Source organism: Coregonus clupeaformis, unplaced genomic scaffold, assembly GCF_020615455.1.
Source record: "Coregonus clupeaformis isolate EN_2021a unplaced genomic scaffold, ASM2061545v1 scaf1784, whole genome shotgun sequence".
Lineage (NCBI taxonomy): Eukaryota > Metazoa > Chordata > Actinopteri > Salmoniformes > Salmonidae > Coregonus > Coregonus clupeaformis.
This window is the reverse complement of record NW_025535238.1, coordinates 20,743-44,085: the sequence shown is the minus strand read 5'-3', so window position 1 is coordinate 44,085 and position 23,343 is coordinate 20,743. Positions and strand designations below refer to the sequence as shown.

General features: G+C 45.8%; 1 pseudogene; it reads right to left on the bottom strand.

Annotated features, from left to right (window-relative positions):
* Nucleotides 1–1,418: 1,418 nt before the first annotated feature.
* Nucleotides 1,419–17,479, bottom strand: LOC121563088 (annotated as a pseudogene).
* Between the last annotated feature and the right edge of the window lie 5,864 nt (nucleotides 17,480–23,343).

Below are 23,343 nucleotides of genomic sequence, written 5' to 3'. Positions count from 1 at the left end.
ATCCGAGAGCCAACCAGAGGAACGTTTGTAGCATTCTTTAAATATGCAACCTAAGTTAACATCAACATACAATAATAATGTGTTAATATACACATTTCGTTAGAGATTAAAGACTAACATTAGTGGAACAGCAATGTTGAGTTTTTTGCATAAATCCATTGTAATGGTTTTGTAAATTTAACCACAGGTAGCCATTTTGGTTCAACATAACTGTCATCAAGTGCATGAGGCTCATTACTACATTAATGTTCCTTCAAGTATGGTGGTTTACAGAGTAAAACTAGAAAATATCTACATGATGCATGTTGGTATGACACAGTCGGCATATTCAAATGGTAAAATGTCCTGCCCTTTCCTGATGGTTTCACATACTAGACAGACTGTTGCATGGAGCTTATTCAGTAAGGACAAGAGTCCCTAGAGAATTGAACTGTGACGATAGAGAACAGTCTCTTTTCTATTCATTGCATTTCTATCTATAACACTAAGTGCGTTACAGATGTGCTCTACTGAATGAGCCCCAGTTGTCCAAAAACCCAGATTGAAATGAAACTGCACCTGCTATTAAGGATGGGAACAAAAACACATACAACCAGCAGCTTTGCTGCATGCTTGAACCCCTAATAAGAGATTAGTTGGTCCTAGTTCAATTTTCCAGTTCAAGTTTAAACATCGTTCAAAACACATAAAAACCTTGGATTAAGGAGTTGTTTTCCAGACAGATAACACTCATACACCAATGGTTGTTATAGTCCCTTTTCCCCCTCTCTTCGGGTTGGCTCATTCTTGATAACCACAGAACTTTCAGAGAACAAAGAAAATGTCCATTAGAAAACCTCAGCAATTGATATGTCTTGTGCTTCGTTGTCGTTACATAGTGGTTTCTCAACTTCTCAAAGTCAATTTTGCTCTAAGAACAAAAATACAGTACATATATTCTATATGTACTGCTTTGTGATGCTCTTGCACAATTGATCTACAGTTATTCATTTTTCATCCATTCTGAGAAAAGTCTTCTTGCTCCTCTGAATATAGACCACTACCACATTGCCCCTCCCCCTTTTCAATGAAGTACCTTCTCCGATATTGATACTTATCCTTTCGTGTGTGATTTGAACTGTGCGTTATGCCTCGTTTTAGAACAGTCAATGCGGTAAATGTCCTATGGATAGGAGGACAAGAGGGAGAGGAGGTGCGGACTCCCCCCTCCACAAAGGCCAAAACAAGGAGGGGGTAAACAGTGGTCCGTCTAAGACAAAGAACATACCGAGTTTGCAAACAGGTCCTGTAGCACTAGTCTATACACAAGTCCATTTTCCTAAATGTGCTGCTTTTGGCAAGCACACCTGCGTGAGTCCATATGCACATGTTCACCACCATCTTTATATGTATTTTTGCTTGCTCTCCCATGTGTTGTCCCATGTAGTAGAGTTTGGTGTCGAACTGTTCACATGATGCCGTTGGTGAAGTACTGGAAGCCGTCGTAAAGCTTGGTGGTGATGGAGCGCATGGAGCCATCCACCATCTGCTCCACCAGCACCTGTAGCTGCTCCTCCGTCAGGCTCATGTGGAAACGTTCCTTCAGGTAGCGGATGGTGCTGGAGCCATGGAAGCAGGGTAGGTGAGAGCCTGGTGGGGGAGTCAGAGGAGTTGCAATCCCAAGACCACAGAGAAACCGGGCAGATAGATAATGTTTATGGAAAAACACCACAACACACTGGTCATGCTAATATACCGTTTTAGCTAACAGTACCTTGCTGCATGATCTCCACTATTTGGACCACCTTCTCCATGTGTTTTGCGAGCAGCTATCAGGCCCTGGAGCATCAGCATCTTGTAGTAGTTGAACATGTCTCCATCCAGGCCTCCCATCACCTGAGAGAACCACAGACAACAGAGGTTAGTCTTTACACATAAAAAACCAACAGGTTATGCAGGCTACTGCAGCTAACCAGCAAACTCGCTAATAGCATCTTTGAACACTAACAAATGTATGCATTTATGCAGTGAACATTTTGTGAGGTTTCTAGCTAGATTGTATGATCAATTCCACAGTGTTCTCCAGTTTACACTTATATGACAATGCAAATTCGCATGCAGTATAATTCATTTGACTCACATCCACAAATTCGCTGGTGAGCTTAAAAGCGGAGGGTCTCAAAGCCCAGGTTCCTGGGCGAGCTGGACAGGATGAAGCCAAAGTCAATGTGGATTATGTGGCCCTCCGAGTCCAGGAGGATGTTTCCATTGTGTCTGGAGAAAGACAGAAAGGAGATAAGAGGGATAGGGGAACTGAGTAAAGGGTATAGGAATAGAGGAGAGGGTGGGATGTGGTAGTTGATATCAGACCACAAAAACTGTGTTTACACAGGCAGCCCAATTCTGACCTTCTGCCCAATTATTGGCAAAGATCAGAATTGTGCAGCCTGTGTAAATGTAGCCAAACAGGCTCAAAGACAAAGGAAGCTAAGAGGGGAAATGGAACATGTGAGTAATGTAACGAGTGACACTGAAGAGGGGTGAAAAGGGAGGGCTGCCCACCTGTCTTTAACCTGCAGCAGGTAGCAGATGAGACTGTAGCCGGCGCAGCTCTCCACAAAGTTGCACTGGGCGGTGAGGAAGGCCTCGGTGGTGTAGCTGCCGTGCTCCTGCAGGAAGTAGTCCAGCAGAGACAGCTGGCTCTGCTTCCTCACCTGGAGCACAGAAACAGCATTTTGTATGAAATAGCAACAGACACAGTATTCCATTAGAAAAAGCTACCGACACGGCATTCCATTAGAATTAGCAACTGACACGAAATTCCAAACATTACTTAGATTATCAAAATCTTTCATCCCAAGAGGTACTGGATTACATAGCTAAACAACTCGGCTTGAAGTTATTGTTAGGCAACTTTGTCATGAGATTTCAAGTGCACAATTGGGTCCATCTCATTTTCTCTGCTCACCTGGTGCAGAGAGACAGCGTTCAGCACGGGCTCGATCATCCCGCTGTCCGATGACATCACCAGGATCTTATAGGGCTTGATCCACAGGGGGACGTGCTCCTGCTCCCAGATGGACTGGAGAGGAAAGGGGAGTAGTGGAGCGAATTAGTGATTGAATGAATGCTAATAAGAATAAATAATTCAGAGCATTTCTGTGGGAATGGGACTCTACTGTGGAGAGTCAAGTACCTGTAGCTGGCTGAGCACCTGGAAGGCCAGTAGCTCTTGCCTCAGGTCGTCCCCACACTTCACGATGACCCGACAGCAGCCGCCAGTTTGGCAGGTGACCGTAAGGGAGCCCTCCTTATCCGCCTGAGGGATGGAGAGAGCGGAAAGAAATAGTGAGACACAGCAAATGACTTTACAATGCCACAATGTGTTGTCTTCGCTGCACTAAGTGGGACAGACATGTATCCTCGGGTGGGGATTGTGTATGCCCATCCATTTTGTCTCTTCTAGTAATTACACTGCTCAAAAAAATTAAAGGTAACACTTAAACAACACAATGTAACTCCAAGTCAATCACACTTCTGTGAAATCAAACTGTCCACTTAGGAAGCAACACTGATTGACAATATATTTCACATGCTGTTGTGCAAATGGAATAGACAACAGGTGGAAATTATAGGCAATTAGCAAGACACCCCCCAATAAAGGAGTGGTTCTGCAGGTGGTGACCACAGACCACTTCTCAGTTCCTATGCTTCCTGGCTGATGTTTTGGTAGTGGTAGCATGAGACGGAGTCTACAACCCACACAAGTGGCTCAGGTAGTGCATCTCATCCAGGATGGCACATCAATGCGAGCTGTGGCAAGAAGGTTTGCTGTGTCTGTCAGCGTAGTGTCCAGAGCATGGAGGCGCTACCAGGAGACAGGCCAGTACATCAGGAGATGTGGAGGAGGCTGTAGGAGGGCAACAACCCAGCAGCAGGACCGCTACCTCCGCCTTTGTGCAAGGAGGAGCAGGAGGAGCACTGCCAGAGCCCTGCAAAATGACCTCCAGCAGGCCACAAATGTGCATGTGTCTGCTCAAACGGTCAGAAACAGACTCCATGAGGGTGGTATGAGGGCCCGACGTCCACAGGTGGGGGTTGTGCTTACAGCCCAACACCGTGCAGGACGTTTGGCATTTGCCAGAGAACACCAAGATTGGCAAATTCGCCACTGGCGCCCTGTGCTCTTCACAGATGAAAGCAGGTTCACACTGAGCACGTGACAGAGTCTGGAGACGCCGTGGAGAACGTTCTGCTGCCTGCAACATCCTCCAGCATGACCGGTTTGGCGGTGGGTCAGTCATGGTGTGGGGTGGCATTTCTTTGGGGGCCGCACAGCCCTCCATGTGCTCGCCAGAGGTAGCCTGACTGCCATTAGGTACCGAGATGAGATCCTCAGACCCCTTGTGAGACCAAATGCTGGCCCTGGGTTCCTCCTAATGCAAGACAATGCTAGACCTCATGTGGCTGGAGTGTGTCAGCAGTTCCTGCAAGAGGAAGGCATTGATGCTATGACTGAATCCAATTGAGCACATCTGGGACATCATGTCTCGCTCCATCCACCAACGCCACGTTGCACCACAGACTGTCCAGGAGTTGGCGGATGCTTTAGTCCAGGTCTGGGAGGAGATCCCTCAGGAGACCATCCGCCACCTCATCAGGAGCATGCCCAGGCGTTGTAGGGAGGTCATACAGGCACGTGGAGGCCACACACACACACACACTACTGAGCCTCATTTTGACTTGTTTTAAGGACATTACATCAAAGATGGATCAGCCTGTAGTGTGGTTTTCCACTTTTTAATTTTGAGGGTGACTCCAAATCCAGACCGCCATGGGTTGATAAATTTGATTTCCATTGATAATTTTTGTGTGATTTTGTTGTCAGCACATTCAACCATGTAAAGAAAAAAGTATTTAATAAGATCATTTCATTCATTCAGATCTAGGATGTGTTATTTTAGTGTTCCCTTAATTTTTTTGAGCAGTGTATATTTCTATGTACCAATCACCCACCTGACTTTCTCCTGCCAGGGCTCGCGCCACAGCTTCAGGCGAGGCTCGTGACCCTACTATGTCGCCAGCGGCATAAGACAGGCTCCTTGCTCTCCGTGCTGGTGATGCTGTCCACAGAGAACTGGGAGATGTTGTCACTGCTACTGGTGTGGCCTTCTGGGAGCTGAAACCATAGAAGGACCCCAGAGTTAAAAGTACATTCATATCTGATTCACCTCCTCCTTCCCCAACAACCTAGTCATCAAAATGTGACTTAAAGTCAGACGGTGCCACCATGTGGTTGCCATGGGTACCCACCTCCACTTCCAACTTGCCGATGTCATCCACTGCCCAGGCCTCGTCGTCGTTGTCGTAGTTGGGCACGGTGGAGAAACTGCCGGCGCGCTGCTCGGCTGTGATGCCAACGCACTCCGGGAGGAGGTTGTCCACAGAGCGGGCGCTGCGGATGCATGTCTCCGGGATGCGCAGGGGAATGCCGGACGTCTCGAACCTCTCGCACTCCAGCACCTCCACGTAGATGATGTACGGGGCCTGAGAGGAAGGGGAGAATGAAGAGGTCACTGGAGTTCTAGACCAATTTTTGTAAGGTACATTTATGCAGGAAGTCCCATTGACAAAGAGCATTGGGGCCCACTCCATCTAAACTCCAGGCTCCTCAGAAATAAATAACAAACTAACAAATGAGTTAACTAATTAATCGTGTCAAACTACTAGGCATTCTGGTCACCTTGTTTTTGGAGCCTGTTGTGTGTGTGTACCTCCTTATACATGTGTATTACAACAAGTTGCCTCACCTTATCTTTGGAGTTGAGCACCACGGCCTGTGTGTGGGGCACGCGCACCACGTGGTGGTCGAAGGCTGCAGTGGGCAGCCAGACGCGGGCTGGCAGCTTGTGGTTGAGCTGTGACAGCTCTGAGATGAGCTGCCAGGTCTTCTGCTCCTTGGTGGGCAGCGTGGCCAGCCGCTTTCCGATGCCCATCAGAGACTTGATGAACTCCCTCTGCAGCGTCAGGCGCAACGGCTACAGAGAGGAGGAGCGAGGTTAGGAGGAGGAGAGCTGGTTAGAATCTAGATCAAGACAGATGGCTTTTTGTGTTCTGAAGACATTTACAACAAGCTACAGCAAATAACAAGTGGCACATCTTTTTTTTAGGGTCCTTCCTTGAATGACTACACACACAAAAAAAAAAAAAAGAGGCTGAGAAAGGAGGGAGGAAGATGGGTATGATGGGAATTGAAAGAAGGATGTTTTAGGAGCGGAATCTGAAGAGAAAACCAAGGGGAGGTATAAGACTAAGAATGCATGGGCACAGGGAGAAAGAAGCAAATAAATTAAATTCTGTCAACCCATTGCAGTACCACATTCCAGCACCAGAGATCAGTACCACAATGGTTAAAATGAGAGACTTGAGCAAAACCCAGATACCAAACAAGCTCTTGGGCCTTGGAGATGTTTAGTCAACTTATGGTGTCCAATATCTTCATATTTAAAGTATGAGCAATATTCAATACCATTATAGTAGGTCAAAGTACAAATCTAGGAAGTGCTTTGTTCTACAGTCCACCATTAAGGCTACTTTGATAACATCTCAATCATAAGGTTACTATATAAAAAAAGTACTTACATTTTGTTTTGTTATGGAAACAAGTTCCAATTAAGTAGGCTAACATATGGGACAGTTAACATTTTTGTTAAAATACTTAACACACAAGAAAAAAAGGTTAATTTGTTAGTTCTTAGTTAAAGGTAGACTCAGTGAAATGTATGTTGCCACGAGCAGCACCGCAGATATTGAGATGAGCGAGATAAAATACTTTGCTCACACAGTCGCACTGTTACAGCATGGTAGCCAAGGGACCAAAACAGCGGAGAAGTTGAGCCTCGCACTTCAACGCTCTTAGTTGTTGTGGAAATTGACCCACTATGCTGTTTACTTTCTGCATCTACGTCATCCCACTGAGTCTACCTTTAATACCAGGTAGGCCAATTTTTGCCACATGAACTACTGCCAGTGGCGTATTTGTTGCTTAGGACTACCATGTAAAATGTGTAAACGTGTGTAATTATGACTGACTTTGACTGACTCTCCTTCAGTAAAGGTTACTCCAGGTGTCTTTACATTTAGCTGAGTCTCCCCATTCCAAAACTCCCAGAAGCATTTTTCAAAAACATGAAGCAAGTTATCCGATTACAGAGAGAAAAACAACCCAAGGGGTTGAGACCATTGCACTACATGCCAATGTCCATACTTTTATACCACAAAGAAATCATGCCCAATGCATACATGTGCTAGTTGGTGTGGACATTGAAACAGAGCCTAGAGGTGGCGTTGACACACAGATTAGGGCTAGGGCTGTTGCGGTGACCTTATTACCGCCAGTCACGAGTCGTGACCGCAGTTAAATTCCCGTTGGTAAAGGTACTCCCAATCCAAAACTGCGCAAATGAACGGTGCTGATGGATAGCCTACCAAACTTGCTAATGGCCTGGAACTCAGTGCTCTATTGTCCCTCTAATCACATCATGATTTAATTTGAATAATCTGAATGATGAGGACAAATAATTATGGGAGTTACAGTTCCTGTTCCGAAATGGACACGGAAAGCCCCGGACCCAATATGCATACATTTTTAAAACCTCTCCCGAAAGGACAACTGGTCTGATCCGAGTGAGGGAAGCAGCAGAAAAGCCAATTGTTTTGCTACTTTATTCAACGGGACCCATGGGAGGGGAGAGAGCGAGAGCGAGGTTGTTAGGGAGTGGAGGCCGTTCGGTGTGTGTGTGAATGTATGAGTAAGCACCATGAGCCTGAGAGAGAGACCGCAACCACTGTTAACTTCTTGGTAGTTATTTATCATCCAATCCGATTATTCAGTACCTGTCTTGACTGTATCAAACTGAGAGAAGCTAGCTAACTCGGCTAATTGAGCCTAGCCATAACATTACTGCGCTTTTCACCGTCCTACCGTTAGCCTACACATAACTCCACTCAGACTATAGCGTAAATAGCAGCATACCCGTTGGCTTTTGGTCGTTGTAGCCTCTCATTTCACTTTTAATTCCATCTTCCATTGATTAGATCTCCCCCTCTCCAAATCATCAATATATAGAGTTGCATCATGCAGCCCTTTATGTTTTGATTTCTAAGACATTCCCTGGTTTATAAGCCTATCACAACTAAATCAATAATGGATTTTATTGTGATGGCTATATTAAAAATGTACTTTGACTTTTTAAAATCTAGATGTTCCAAAAGCAAGCTAAACATGTTTATGTTAATTAACGGTCAATTACCGTGAGACCGGCAGTCATTTGCATGACAATTACCGCCTGCCAAAATTTCATGACCGCCACAGCCCTAGTTAGGCCTATTCAAAACCACAGACTTTCCAGGACGAGGAACCTGTATTTCATAGCATTTCCTTGGTCTTTTTGTGTTGACAGGCAAACCAAGCAGCTTCCTTAGCATTCTACTTTTGTAGTCAAATGTCAAAATGCCTTTCCTGTGAAGAAGTGTATTTTCTGGATCATGACCAAACGTCATGACTTCCTGACATTACTTCCAGAGTGGACAGGACGTTCTGTTGAGGAAGGGTCCCCGAGTGTTACTGGGATTGGATTTCCCTATTCAAAACAACTGATTCTGGACCCATGCTTAACGAGGCAAAATAATTGGTGTTCCAAACAAATAAAGTGGCTGGGTAACACTTCCCAAAATGTAATTCATAGATTTGAAAAGGTAGAGTGGATTCCTGCTCTATCATATAGAGTCGAGTCCTGTTAGGGCTGGCACATTTACCGTATACATATTTTTTTTACCTTTATTTAACTAGGCAAGTCAGTTAAGAACATATTCTTATTTACAATGGACGGCCTACACCAGCCAAACCCAGATGACGCTGGGCCAATTCTGCGCCGCCCTATGGGACTCCCAATCACAGCAAGTTGTGATACAGCCTGGAATTGAACCAGGGGGTCTGTAGTGACGCCTCAAGCACTGAGATGCAGTGCCTTAGACCACTGCGCCACTCGGTTATGGATGAAGCCGGCACAAAAATAAAATAACCTGTCTTTTTTTTTGTGGAACAACTGTTCATGGACTCAACAACATGATGAAACTTTGCTCCTTGCTGAAACAAGCAAGGTGTTGTAGTAAACGAGTCTTCTGCTCTATTGCACTCCATTGTAAAGTGCAAGGGTGACAATGTACACTACATTACCAAAAGTATGTAGACACCTGCTTGTCAAATATCTCATTACAAAATCGTGGGCATGTTGGAAGATGTTGGAACATTGCTGCGGGTACTTGCTTCTACTCAACCACAAGAGCATTCGTGAGGTCGGGCACTGATGTTGGGCGATTAGGCCTGGCTCGCAGTCAGCGTTCCAATTCATCCCAAAGGTGTTCGATGGGGTTGAGGACAGGGCTCTGTGCAGGCCAGTCAAGTTCTTCCACACCGATCTCAACAAACCATTTCTGTACAGACCTCGCTTTGTGCACAGGGGCATTGTCATGCTGAAACAGGAAAGGGCCTTCCCAAAACTGTTGCCACAAAGTTGGAAGCACAGAATCGTCTAGAATGTCATTGTATGCTGTAGCGTTAAGATTTCCCTTCACTGGAACTTAAGGGCTTAGCCCGAACATTGAAAAACAGCCCCAGACCATTATTCATCCTCCACCAAACTTTACAGTTGGCACTATGCATTTGGGCAGGTAGCGTTCTCCTGGCATCCGCCAAACCTAGATTAGTCCGTCGGACTGCCAAATGGTGAAGCATGATTCATCACTCCAGAGAACGCGTTTCCACTGCTCCAGAGTCCAATGGCGGTGAGCTTTACACCACTCCAGCCGACACTTGGCATTGCGGATGGTGATCTTAGGCTTGTGTGCAGCTGCTCGGCCATGGGAACCCACTTCACGTTGCTTCCAGAGGCAGTTTGGAACCCGAAGACAGACTATTTTTATGCGCCATGCGCTTCAGCACTCGCCGGTCTCGTTCAGTGAGCTTGTGTGGCCTACCACTTTGCGGCTGAGCCGTTGTTGCTCCTAGACGTTTCCACTTCACAATAACAGTACTTACAGTTTACCGGGGAAGCTCTAGCAGGGCAGGAATTTGACAAACTGACTTGTTGGAAAGGTGGCATCCTATGACGGTGCCACGTTGAAAGTCACTGAGCTCTTCAGTAAGGTCATTCTACTGCCATGGTTTGTCTATGGAGATCACATGGCTGTGCTCGATTTTATACACCTGTCAGCAACAGGTGTGGCTGAAATAGCCAAATCCACTAATTTGAAGGGGTGTCCACATACTTTTGTATATATAGTGTATTTGACCGCAACTGGATCCAAATAACTGAAAATGTAATTCTCATGCTGATTAGATTTTCAAATATGTAATGCATTTCAGGAGTCTAGCCTAAAATGAGCAATTAGCTGTAGGATACTTTCCGAATGTACCTGTATAGACAGTAACTGCTCACCCAATAGACATGTAACCAAAGTACACGTTGCTGATGACAACTGCCTTGGGGATAGAGTCGACAGGGAGACAGAGCCGGAGGCTTGGGTTACCTGCAGAACACAACAAGGTGTGGCAGAAATGCATTTTCTCTGTGTGCATGTACGTCAGCAGTAGAGCAGACGTCCTTTGCACTTGTTGTCCAGGTGATTGTTGAACACAGGGCGACGTGTTAGAATACCATTTTGTAAGGGCGGAGCTAAAATCGGGTGACAACGCATAGCTCCTCTGTACTAGCCTATCTGATGAGGAAGTCAGTCTAAAGACCTACAACTGATTTTACAGCAGTCAAATCAATGTTGAGGCATTTGCCTGCCACCGAACGTCTTTATGTGTCACGAGGGTCTATGTCGTCCAAGTATGACCAAGGCGCAGCGTGTCCAAGAAACATGACTTTATTAATTCAAAGTCTGGAACAAAACAACAAAACAAGACCGATACGTGAAGTCCTCTGCAACACTGACAGAACTAGAACAAAAACCCACAATTCCCACAGGAAAACATACAGAATAAATATGGCTCCCAATCAGAGATAACGAGCCGACAGCTGACACTCGTTACCTCCGATTGGGAGTCATAGACCAAACCTAGAAATGCAGCCAACAGAAAAGCAAACCTAGAAACAAAACCAAAACCCAACAAAACAAAATACACCCTGGCTCAAATACAAAAGTCCCAGAGCCAGAGTGTCACAGTACCCCCCCCTAAAGGTGCGCACTCCGGGCGCACCAGCATACAGTCTAGGGGAGGGTCTGGGTGGGCGTCTGTCCATGGTGGCGGCTCTGGCCCAGGTCGTGGTCCCCACCCCACCTTAGTCACTATCCGCTTCCGTAGCCCCCTCCACATGACCACCCCCCAACTAAACCCCACTGGATTAAGGGGCGGCACCGGACTAAGGGGCAGCACCGGACTAAGGGGCAGCACCGGACTAAGGGACAGTACCTGACTAAGGGGCAGCACCGACCTGAGGGGCAGCACCGGACTGAATGGCGGATCCTGGCTGGCTGGCTCTGGCGGATCCTGGCTGGACGGCTCTGGCGGATCCTGGCTGGACGGCTCTGGCGGATCCTGGCTGGCGGAAGGCTCTGGCTGATCCTGTCTGGCGGAAGGCTCTGGCTGATCCTGTCTGGCGGAAGGCTCTGGCTGATCCTGTCTGGCGGAAGGCTCTGGCTGATCCTGTCTGGCGGAAGGCTCTGGCTGATCCTGTCTGGCGGAAGGCTCTGGCTGCTCCTGTCTGGCGGAGAGCTCTAGCGGCTCCGGTCTGGCGGGCGGCTCTGAAGGCTCATGGCAGACGGGCGGCTTTGCAGGCTCAGTACAGACGGGCAGTTCCTGCGGCGCTTGGCAGACGGACAGTTCAGACGGCGTTGGGCAGACGGGCAGTTCAGGCGCCGTTGGGCAGACGGGCAGTTCAGACGGCGTTGGGCAGACGGACAGTTCAGGCCCCGTTGGGCAGACGGCAGACTCTGGCCGTCTGAGGCGCATCGTAGGCCTGGTGCGTGGTGCCGGAACAGGAGGTACCGGGCTGAGGACACGCATCTCAGGGCTAGTGCGGGGAGAAGCAACAGGGCATGCTGGACCCTGGGGACGCACCGTAGGCCTGATGCGTGGTGCCGGAACTGGAGGTACCGGGCTGAGGACACGCATCTCAGGGCTAGTGCGGGGAGAAGCAACAGGGCATGCTGGACCCTGGGGACGCACCGTAGGCCTGATGCGTGGTGCCGGAACTGGAGGTACCGGGCTGAGGACACGCATCTCAGGGCTAGTGCGGGGAGAAGCAACAGGGCATGCTGGACCCTGGGGACGCACATAAGGCCTAGTGCGGAGAGCAGGAACAGGGCATGCTGGACCCTGGGGACGCACATAAGGCCTAGTGCGGAGAGCAGCAACAGGACGCCCAGGACTCGGGGGACACACAGGAGGCTTGGTGCGTGGTGTAGGCACTGGTGGGAAAGGGCTGGCGACGCGCACCGTATCCCTGGTGCGAGTGGCCGGAACAGGCCGGGCCGGGCTGGCCGAAAGCGCACCGTATCCCTGGTGCGAGTGGCCGGAACAGGCCGGGCTGGGCTGGCGAAGCGCACCGTATCCCTGGTGCGAGTAGCCGGAACAGGCCGGGCCGGGCTGGCGAAGCGCACCGTATCCCTGGTGCGAGGGGTCGTAACAGGCCGGACCGTACTGGAGGCACACACCACTGGCTCTACCCCGGGAACTGGAACGGGCCGGACCGGACTGGTAATACACCCCAGTACCACTCGCCGTGCCCCTACATCTCCTTTCCCTACTTTGCCCAGTGACCCCCGTAACCTGGTTGCCTCTTGAATACGCCCCTTCTCTGCCTCCGTCAGCCCTGTGGCAGCCTCCTGCTGCCCAGCCGCCCAAGCCATGTGCCCCCCAAAAACTTTTGGGGGTTGCCTCTCGTCCTTCCGACGATGGCCCTGCTGACGCCGTTGCTCCTCTCGCCGTCGCCTCTCCACCGTTTCGCTCCATGGACGGCGATCCATCCCATCCAGGATCTCCTCCCAAGTCCAGGACCCCTTTCCGTCCAAAATCTCCTCCCATGTCCAGGAAGCCTTTGGAGCTGGGTCCTGTTGCCGCTTGACACGCTGCTTGGTCCTTTTACGGTGGGTTTTTCTGTCACGAGGGTCTATGTCGTCCAAGTATGACCAAGGCGCAGCGTGTCCAAGAAACATGACTTTATTAATTCAAAGTCTGGAACAAAACAACAAAACAAGACCGATACGTGAAGTCCTCTGCAACACTGACAGAACTAGAACAAAAACCCACAATTCCCACAGGAAAACATACAGAATAAATATGGCTCCCAATCAGAGATAACGAGCCGACAGCTGACACTCGTTACCTCCGATTGGGAGTCATAGACCAAACCTAGAAATGCAGCCAACAGAAAAGCAAACCTAGAAACAAAACCAAAACCCAACAAAACAAAATACACCCTGGCTCAAATACAAAAGTCCCAGAGCCAGAGTGTCACATTATGTTCAAGTGAATAATGCTGGGCCCGACATTGATGCTTGACCGAACGGATAAGTAAAAAATAATAAATCACGCTAAAAATCAAACAATTATGCTACCCCAATCAGAGTTTGATCAATGTGTCCTCTGTTATTGTAGGCCTACAGGCACGAGTGGTCTTTCAATCATGCAGTCGCAAGATGTGTTTTTGAGATCAAAGCGAGACTAGCTCCACGTGAACATGTTGATATTGATTGCTAGTTAGTGAGCTATTTACCCAGTTATAGCCAATTTTTGGTCAGCAATGAAAATCTTGGAAAAGTCATGGTGTGTCCATCACCTGCATGTGTTCAAGTGGGTAGTTGCCAGAGGAGAGAGGGGGTGAGAGACATTGCGCAGCAGGTAAAATAATGATATCGCCTATAGACTAACTAGATAGCCATTTCAAAACATAGTGAGTGGCTGGTTCTCGCTAGTTAACTATTAGCATGTATTAATGTCATTGTCATGTCAGATGTCCTATATCCAGATAAACTTTCCACCGGCACTCACGTATAACCGCAAATGGCCGACATGCAGTTGATACAGGTGTGTTGATGAAACCAATATTGCATACTCCGGTTGTAAAACAGTCTCTCAAACGCTCAGAATTTGCTAGGATTCTCCTCTATTCAATACTGGCCATGTAATTCTGACATATATATACACACACATATATATACACACACACACACACACTACTGTTCAAAAGTTTGGGGTCACTTAGAAATGTCCTTGTTTTCAAAAGAAAAGCAATTTTTCGTCCATTAAAATAACATCAAATTGATCAGAAATACAGTGTAATACGCGCTTTCTATTCTGGTTAGAGCGCTGTTCTGTGAAGGGAGTAGTACACAGCGTTGTACAAGATCTTCAGTTTCTTGGCATTTCTCGCATGGAATAGCCTTCATTTCTCAGAACAAGAATAGACTGACGAGTTTCAGAAGAAAGTTGTTTGTTTCTGGCCATTTTGAGCCTGTAATCGAACCCACAATTGCTGATGCACCAGATACTCAACTAGTCTCAAGAAGGCCAGTTTTATTGCTCCTTTAAAATCAGCACAACAGTTTTCAGCTGTGCTAACATAATTGCAAAATGGTTTTCTAATGATCAATTAGCCTTTTAAAATGATAAACTTGGATTAGCAAACACAACGTGCCATTGGAACACAGGACAGATGGTTGCTGATAATTGACATCTGTACGCCTATGTAGACATTCCATTAAAAATCTGCCGTTTCCAGCTACAACATTAACAATGTCTACACTGTATTTCTGATAAATTTGATGTTATTTTAAAAATGGACAAAGAAAATGCTTTTCTTTCAAAAACAAGGACATTTCTAAGTGACCCCAAACTTTTGAACGGTAGTGTATATAGAAACATAAATAATTTGTGTAAAGCGACAGCTGCATCTGTAGTTAAACTCATCATGTATGTTTACATTGAATCCCACTCTGGGGGGGAAATGGTGCTATCTGAATCCACCACAGTGCCCCAGCCCGGCGGCTATGTTGCCAAGACGACGCGAGGTGGGCAGGAAGAGGGAATATTGTGGCGGAGAGGGCATACCTGGGCACTGACAGCTGAGCCCAGACTGTAAACAAAAAAGGGCTGTAATGCAACACCCACCCAATCTGCACTGCGGGGGTGGTCCCACTCACATTACAGCGCGGCTCAAAATTGTGGACATATTTCACAGCATTCTTCTTCCTCTTCACTGTGATTGGTGCCTCTTGGTTTTTCCTCACTGTTGCAATCCAGCCAGAGGCCAAGTAAAAAGATCAAAACAAAATTAGTCAGGTCAGTCCTTAGGCCAATAACCAGGACTAACAAGATGGCGTGTGAAGCCTTATCAATAAGGACTATCAGTACAGTATTTATTATCAAAGCAAAATGGACTGCTTGGCATCCAACTAGTGATCACTGTGTACTAATACCACAGAGTTTCTAAACCCAGAGGCGCAACACGCGAGACTTCCCATAATGCTTGCGAAGCAGACTCAGCAGACCAGACCAGGGTTTGGTAAGTTAATGGGAGATGTGAAAAATGTATTCTTAGTTGTTAAGTTTCTCGAAATCTAAATGCAACACAGATTCAAGCTAGGCTTAAGTAGCGGAAACTGTCATTACTACAACCTCATGAAAGTGACAGGTTTTTATTTGACAAAAACTTTGATATAAAGTTGTTTTTGTTGAAAATAAAAACCTGTCACTTCATGAGGTTGTAGTAATGACAGTTTCCGCTACTAAAGCCTAGCTTGAATCTATGTGCTGATTTGACGGCCTGCACGACCGTTAAACCCGACAATGTGTTTCTGCACATGAGCTTAGCTAGCTAACGTTGCCAAAACATCACCTACAAGCGTGATCGGGGATTTCTATTGGAGAAGCAGTTTCTGCCCATCTTTGCTAATACATCCTAAAGAGCAAAGTCAATAAAGCGAAGTGCCCTTGAACTCCTTTGGGCTGTTGGTTGCATTCTGTGGATTGTTAATGTGCTCCACCTGCCCTACAGGATTCTTCACAGCACAGACACAGATTAAACAGGGATCACTGGCCACAACAACATCAGCAGGGAGGTTTGATGCAGGCATACGTGGGGAAGGGAGGGGAGGAAAACAGAGTGAGGGAGAGCGAAAGAGAAGGAGAGGAGATTAGCTGAGAGAGGGATGGGTAGAGGATTTTAAAAAAGGATGACAAAAACAGGCACAAAAAACAGAATAGAGAGAGGTGAGAGAGAGACTAGAGGTGAGAGGAAACATTGGTAGTAGGGAGAAAATGCATTACACAGCAAGATGCCTGGGAGAGTCCAAGAAAGCTTTGAACGAGGGGAGAGGGACCGTCTTTCTGCTATAGTTCAGGACCTTGGCCCATCTAAAACTACCCAATTTGATTTCTCATAAAATAACTGATCCCCTGATGAGAGAGAGAGAGGGCTGACAGAAGGTTGCAAGCCAGACAATCAGTGAGACCGAGAGAAAGGCCAGACAAGAGGAAGCAGAAAACTTCCACCAGAACCATATCGCTCGTCAACACTGACACAAATCCTGCCCCAACACAAACATGCTCACAATAGCATCTGCTAAACAATCTAATGTCTGCAATGATAGAAAGTGACCAATTTTTTCACCAAGCTCTCCATTCGAGAGGGACCCACCCTCAACCTCACTCTGACACCAGCTGCAGAGCAATCTGGCTGAGAAGTCCAGCCAAAAAGGAGAGGGAGGACACTGCACGCCCAAAACAATAGGGAGGGAACTCTGGAGATGTGGGACAGATGCTACCTAACCCCACCCCCTTCTTTATTAGTTAGACTGAGGGTAGTCTGGCTAGACCATAGAAAGAGCTGGAATAACGCTCTTCAATGTCCAAAACTCGTACTCCTGGGCTCCCAAAGAATGTTCAATTTTGACAGAACAGTTTTTGCACAAGTAATATTATTGTGAGACATGGAAGATGAGCCTGCAAGTCGCAAGCAAACACTGCACCTGCGAATAATAAAAAGTATTGCTGACTCAGCACACTCCAGCATGGCTGATCCAAGTTTCCCTTGCTGAATCCCACAGTGTTCTGTAGGACAACCATTTACTACTGACACACAGATGGAGAAAAACTTGGTATTCAGGTTACTCAGGGTTTCCTGTGCTTTATCATCCATAGGGACTATAAAAGAGAACATGTATGCAACAGGCCTACTATTAAAGATTAAAAACGTACAAAGACATTCTATACTCTACAACTCTGATCCCACTCTCCCTTCCCTCTTTTTGTATGACAAAATATGTTAAAAAAGGTACTCACCTCATCGTAGCCACTTTCCACCTTGGGGTTGCTGGCTGTTCTCCTGAGGCTACTCCCCAGGCTTGTGCAATGCGTGGCGTCCGACTTGGATCGCTGATGTGTCCGCTTGGAAGGCGAGAGGTAGGCATCGGCAGGGATGATTTGGCTGTCGGGGCCGGGGCGGCTCCACGGTGTGCCGCTGGTGGTGTCGAATGTGGGCAACGTCCCGCAGCCCAGGGCTGGCGTCCGCAGCACCGGCGGGACCCACACCTTTAGAAGCTGAGTGGGGCTTTAGTTCGTCTGAGAGGATTAGCTTGCGCAGCTTGGTGCCGCGCGAGTGGCGCTGGGTAGAGATGTGCATGTCGGAGGAGTAGGCGCCGAGCAGCCATGCCGTCTGCAGGAGAAGGCAATGCTCTGGCGGCAGCGGTGCACCACGTAGGGCCGGATGGCGTCGCCCATATCCTCGTCCATATAGGAGATGCAAAAAAGTTTGGTTAAAATTAGAGCTAAAGTTAAAGATGACTATATGGGAGTAAGAGAAGAAGAGTCCCATTTAAAGGTCCAATGCAGCTGTTTTCTCTCAATTTAAAATAGTTTCTGGGTAACAATTAAGTACCTTACTGTGATTTATTTTAAATTAAAATGGTCAAAAAGAAACTAATAGCTTCTTAGCAAAGAGACATTTCTCAAGCAAGAATTTTGATAGGACTGTCTGGGAGTGGTGTGAGTGGGGAGGGGAAAACTAGCTGTTATTGACAGCGGTTTGGAGGTGTGATGTCACCAGGCAGGCCAACATTTCGTCTCACCACCATAGAATGACATTTCAGGCGTCTTTTAAAATGGCTCTTACACTAAAAACGGCATTGTAATCTTTCAGAATTTCACTGTTATTCCAACCTCAGTGTGGAATATATATAAAACACAGGAAAATCATGTTGACTACACTAAGGTTTTTAAGCAAACCTGGGACTTGAACCAACTATGAGAAGTCGGCATTTGATTTACAGTACTTACGAACAAAGGTCAGTTCAGGCGGTTACTGCAGTTTTGCGAAGGTCGGATATACAGGCCCTTTTGAAGTAGCTTCAGGGGGAGGGAATTTCAGCAACACACTACAGTACTAGACCACACCTTGAAGTCTTAATCGTCGCCACTTCTTGCTTTGTATTTAATTTGTCATGTCAGTAAAGGAAAATCTAAACAAACTCATGGTGTCCAATGACTAATTTGTCTGGTGAATGTCATTCATTATTTCACAATTGACTCATTCAACCAATATGTAATGATACTGTACACAGCTGGTTTTATATCTGTTGTTTTTACCTGCCAAGCTCCATTTTCTAATTATTGTGGAAACGTTTTTGAATGTTCTTAAAGGGTTACAGTGGAACCGGACACTAAAATGGAAGTTACTCACGCATACAAACACACATATTTATTTTCCACTTGTTGCAGGACCATTGCAGTTTTTCCAAAACCAATCATAGGTTTTTTCTTCCCTTGCAGCCTCTTCTCTTCTGGCTGCCTTTGTGTTCTTTGGTTTCCACCTTTCTCATATCTTCCTTTGTCTTGAGGTCCTCCTGTTTCTTCTAGTCAGCTTTAATCCGTTTCTGTGTAAGTTTGTCCCACTCGTTCTCACTCTTAAAAGCAGCCAGATACTTGTTTCTGACTACCTTGACCCATTTCTCCTTTATGAAATCCTTCTGGGCCTTCTTAAACTTCATATCTTTGTGATGCCTCTTTTGTCCCAACTTCTTGTTCTTCTCCTACTTCTGTCTCTCATTTTCCATCTTTTTCTGCTCCATCTTTGATGGCTCTTTCCATGACAGACCAGGGGAAAGCTATTATCCTATTGATGTCACTTGTTAAATCCACTTCAAATCAGCGTAGATGAAGGGGAGGAGAGGTTAAAGCCTGGAGACATGGATTGTGTATGTGTGCCATTCAGAGGGTCAATGGGCAAGACAAAATATTTAAGTGCCTTTGAACGGGGGTATGGTACACTGATACGTTCTCATACTTACAGCTATACATACTCACACTTTCATACTCACATTCACACACGAACCCCACCTTCAACAGGTCTGATCACATACAAGGCCCCTGGATAGGCAATCGAGTAGGCTACTTCCTTACATCAAACTAGATGTAGCTCCGGCGCTGATGTGCTCTGGCATTTACAGGACAGAGCGTACTCACCAATTCTTGCCCTCTCACTGTTTATTCTCTTCCCCTTGCGCCTTATCGCTCTATATTTGTATCTGTTTATGCAACCTATCTTCCTTGGCCATGCATGTATGTGATAGAGACAGAGATACTAATACCTTATGGGAATTAACCCTGTTCTTAGAATCAGCACTGTAGAACATAGCGTGTATAATAAGTATAGTGTTAATTGCAGTGTAGCCTAGGTTGCCTCTGGCTATGAATGTTTCTGTACTTGTATCAGTACATTTTTGGCTAATAACATAGACCTAACAATTATTGTAAATGTGTGTTTACCTTGTGTTATAATAACCTATTTTCAATTTAAATGATAGGACTGACTGAAAAGCTGACTTCCTCCATTATAGGCTCCTGGTTGTAATTATTACATGTGTAAGCCCACAACAGCATTGCTGTTAGATAGCTTCATTTATTTAGTTAGCTATACGAAATTAATAATAGCCTAAAACTTATATTAGCTGTATGGCTAGCTTTATTCAAAATAGCAGAACATACCTGCCAGGCGACAAGTCAGCTCTCCCGCGCTGCCTCTCTTTACGCGAAAATCGTCATGCAGACTTGTGCCCTCATGGAGATTCCGTGCAGTGGATAATTAATACTGAGGTATTAATTTGTGATACTTCACTAGGCTAAAACAAGGTTTACTCGTTCATTCGTGTCGGTCAACCACTGAAAACATAAATGTGTCAAACTTTGTCTGCCTCTTCTTATCCATTTGGTGGAATTTCAACCATGCTCCGTCTTCTCTGCTTCCCACCCCTCCTCGTGCACTTCTCCAATCCTCCCTCTCAGTCTCACAACAAGAGGATAATGCTAGTGTCTCGTTTCCCCTAGCAACCAGTTGCTATAGGAATATTCCTTAGTAATTCAAAGTGTTGATGATGATGATGAAGAGTCCAGATGTATGACCACGATAGTTAGATTAGGCTAGTTATTCAATCAAACACATTTATTTTACAATTATAGACCCCTAACCTAGGAAGAAATGTGTCTCTTATAAACGTCTGTGTGCAGTTACAGGTAGCATACTCCAAAAACTAGAGAAAATTCGACAAAAAATATATTAAATCCACCTTTTGCAAAGTCCTCGGCATTTTAGCTGTGCACATCTCACATTTCCCAACACCGTTGCAGTAACTAGTCCTTTCTATGCGAAGCGGCTGCGGCCGCTTGTAGAAGTAGCCTTAATGACAGCACTTCCCACAGTGCGACCAAAAGAAAGATCTACACATATGCAAGGGGTATTTATCGCTCAATACAAAAAGTGGATTTAATATTTTTCTGAATATTCTGTTTTTTGGAGTTCCACCTGCAACTGCACACAGATGTTCATAAGAGACAAGTTTCTTCTGTTGATGATCACAAGTTTACTGGAGAACGGAGACCAAGTAGAGACTTTCGGACAAGGTGGATAATTGTATAATATGAGGCAGTTTATTCAGAGGTAAAGATATCTGTAAATAGCGTGCACGGACCCGTTCGTCAACCTCGTAGGGAGATATCTGAGAGAGCGAGCCCCTAAACATTGTGTGCTGACATTTTATACAATAAAATAAAGTAGGTTGATTCTAGTAGTTCTGATCTTCTGATTGGTCCTGATGAGTTGGTCGAGGTCACTTCCATTGCATTGGCTCTGAGTCGGGTTCTCTGTCTTCAGATGTTCAGCCTAAGAGAAGGGGTTTTTTGTGTGTGTGTGCTTAACAATGATGATGTGTGTGTGTGTGTGTGCGTGTGTGTATGTGTGTGTGTGTGTGTGTGTGTGTGTATGTGTGTGTGTGTGTATGTGTGTGTATGTGTGTGTGTGTGTATGTGTGTATGTTTAACAATGATGATGTGTGTGTGTGTGTGTGTGTGTGTGTGTGTGTGTGTGTGTGTGTGTGTGTGTGTGTGTGTGTGTATGTGTGTGTGTGTGTATGTGTGTGTATGTGTGTGTGTGTGTATGTGTGTATGTTTAACAATGATGATGTGTGTGTGTGTGTGTGTGTGTATGTGTGTGTGTGTGTGGGGGTGTGTGTGTGTATGTCCTCAGAGCAATAACTTCGTGAGTTGGGAGAACTGAGAGACCTATGGCGTGGGTGTTGTCCATAGCCACCTGCTGATAAGGCCGACAAGATAGAAGTCTTTGTGCATTGTATTAAATCCAAAGGCCCCACACAAGATGGGTCATGCACAAGATTTTAGTCAGACCAAGCTATAACATAATATATTTACTACGACACTTCCGAATCGAGAACAAAGAAAGTATCGCCAAGGTTTGTAAAAAAATATCCTGATTATGGTAAACAGCAGCCTATGCAAGATCTCAGATTAGCTTTAGCTCTGCCACTGAGGTTCGTGTTTACATGGCTATCTAGCAGTAATGTTAGAGGCTTTGATTCAGTTAGTCTACTGGGAGGAGAAGATTTGTCTTTCCCCAGGATACCCTTGCTTGTGGAGATAATGCTAGCAACCGAATGCTTTAATAAAGGATGAAGGTATAGTAGACCCAAGTAGCCTATTGTAAACTGTAACACATCTCACAATTAGAGTAACATGCAATTTTATCATTGGGGACATCACACTTTGTGCTATAGAGTATAGACTGTTGGGTTTAACAACATTTCCAAAACTCCATACCTGATCATAGGCTTTTGTTTTGAAATGTGTATGCCAGTAATGTTAATTTTATCACCAGCACTTTTGGAACCATAGCACCACTGTAGCTATATAATCCAACCACCTTGACTGATGACTGTCAATTCCTGCTGGAAGTTTCTAACTTTCACAGACTAACCAACCTTTTCTAACTTTCACAGACTGACCAAACTTTTTTCACAAACGTTTTTAGTGTAAGATTGTTGGTCATGAAGATGTCCCTTTCCTAAAATATTGTAGCAAACAAGGGGCGGGGAAGCGAACCCAGGTTACATGCGTGAAAGGCACACACCCTACGCATCGCTCCAACAGATTTAACCCACTTGGTCAGAATTGTAATGTGGCTCACTGTATTAGCGAGGATCACTACACCGTTTCGACCACTTTGACCACCAATATGCAGCCTACAGTTTTTTAGAGAGACAATAGATTTGTGGGAGTCCTTCGTAATTAAAACACTAACCAGCCGTAACATACGCATTCGATTTCTATTGTCTGCCATTTTCTTTTAGCCTCTGATTACTTTTATCTCCTAATGAAGATTTGTGTTGGTGTACTGGTTTTCCTCAACAGCCACCCTCTTTGGATGTATTATTGTTGCCGGCTGTACAGCCAGAGCTTGTGTGCTCGCCCAGGGTTTCAATTTTAGTCTATTTTAGGATTAGGGTTATGTCATGAAACGTGGGCTACTAGGCCTACATTATAAATATGACACAATCAGCATTCAATCAGTTATCAAAACGCTCAGATATAACCACCAGGGCAGGAGGGCGAAGAGATGAGAAGAGTAGGCTATCTCAGCTGATTTATGCAGGATATTTAAAATAATAATGTAAAACATATCTGTAGGCTTTTTAGTAACTATTTGAATGATGTTTTAGTCCAATGCATGTTGGTTGAACGCTTTGACACCTTGAACGTGAAAGTGAGTGGTTCAGTGAGTGTCTCCGCCTAGAACATCACAGAGCTGATGAACGCAGCAACGTTCTTTTTCAGAACCATGGCGAGCGCATTGTGACGCTGTCCCTTCTACTCCTACTCAGAGCCATTGATACAGTATTTTCTAAATGGTTATACTCCTACTGTTCTCTAAACAATGGTTTCATAGTTTACAATTGTATAAACTCCCAAATCATGCTCAAAATTCAATTTAATTGATGTCACTGTTGAGTGTT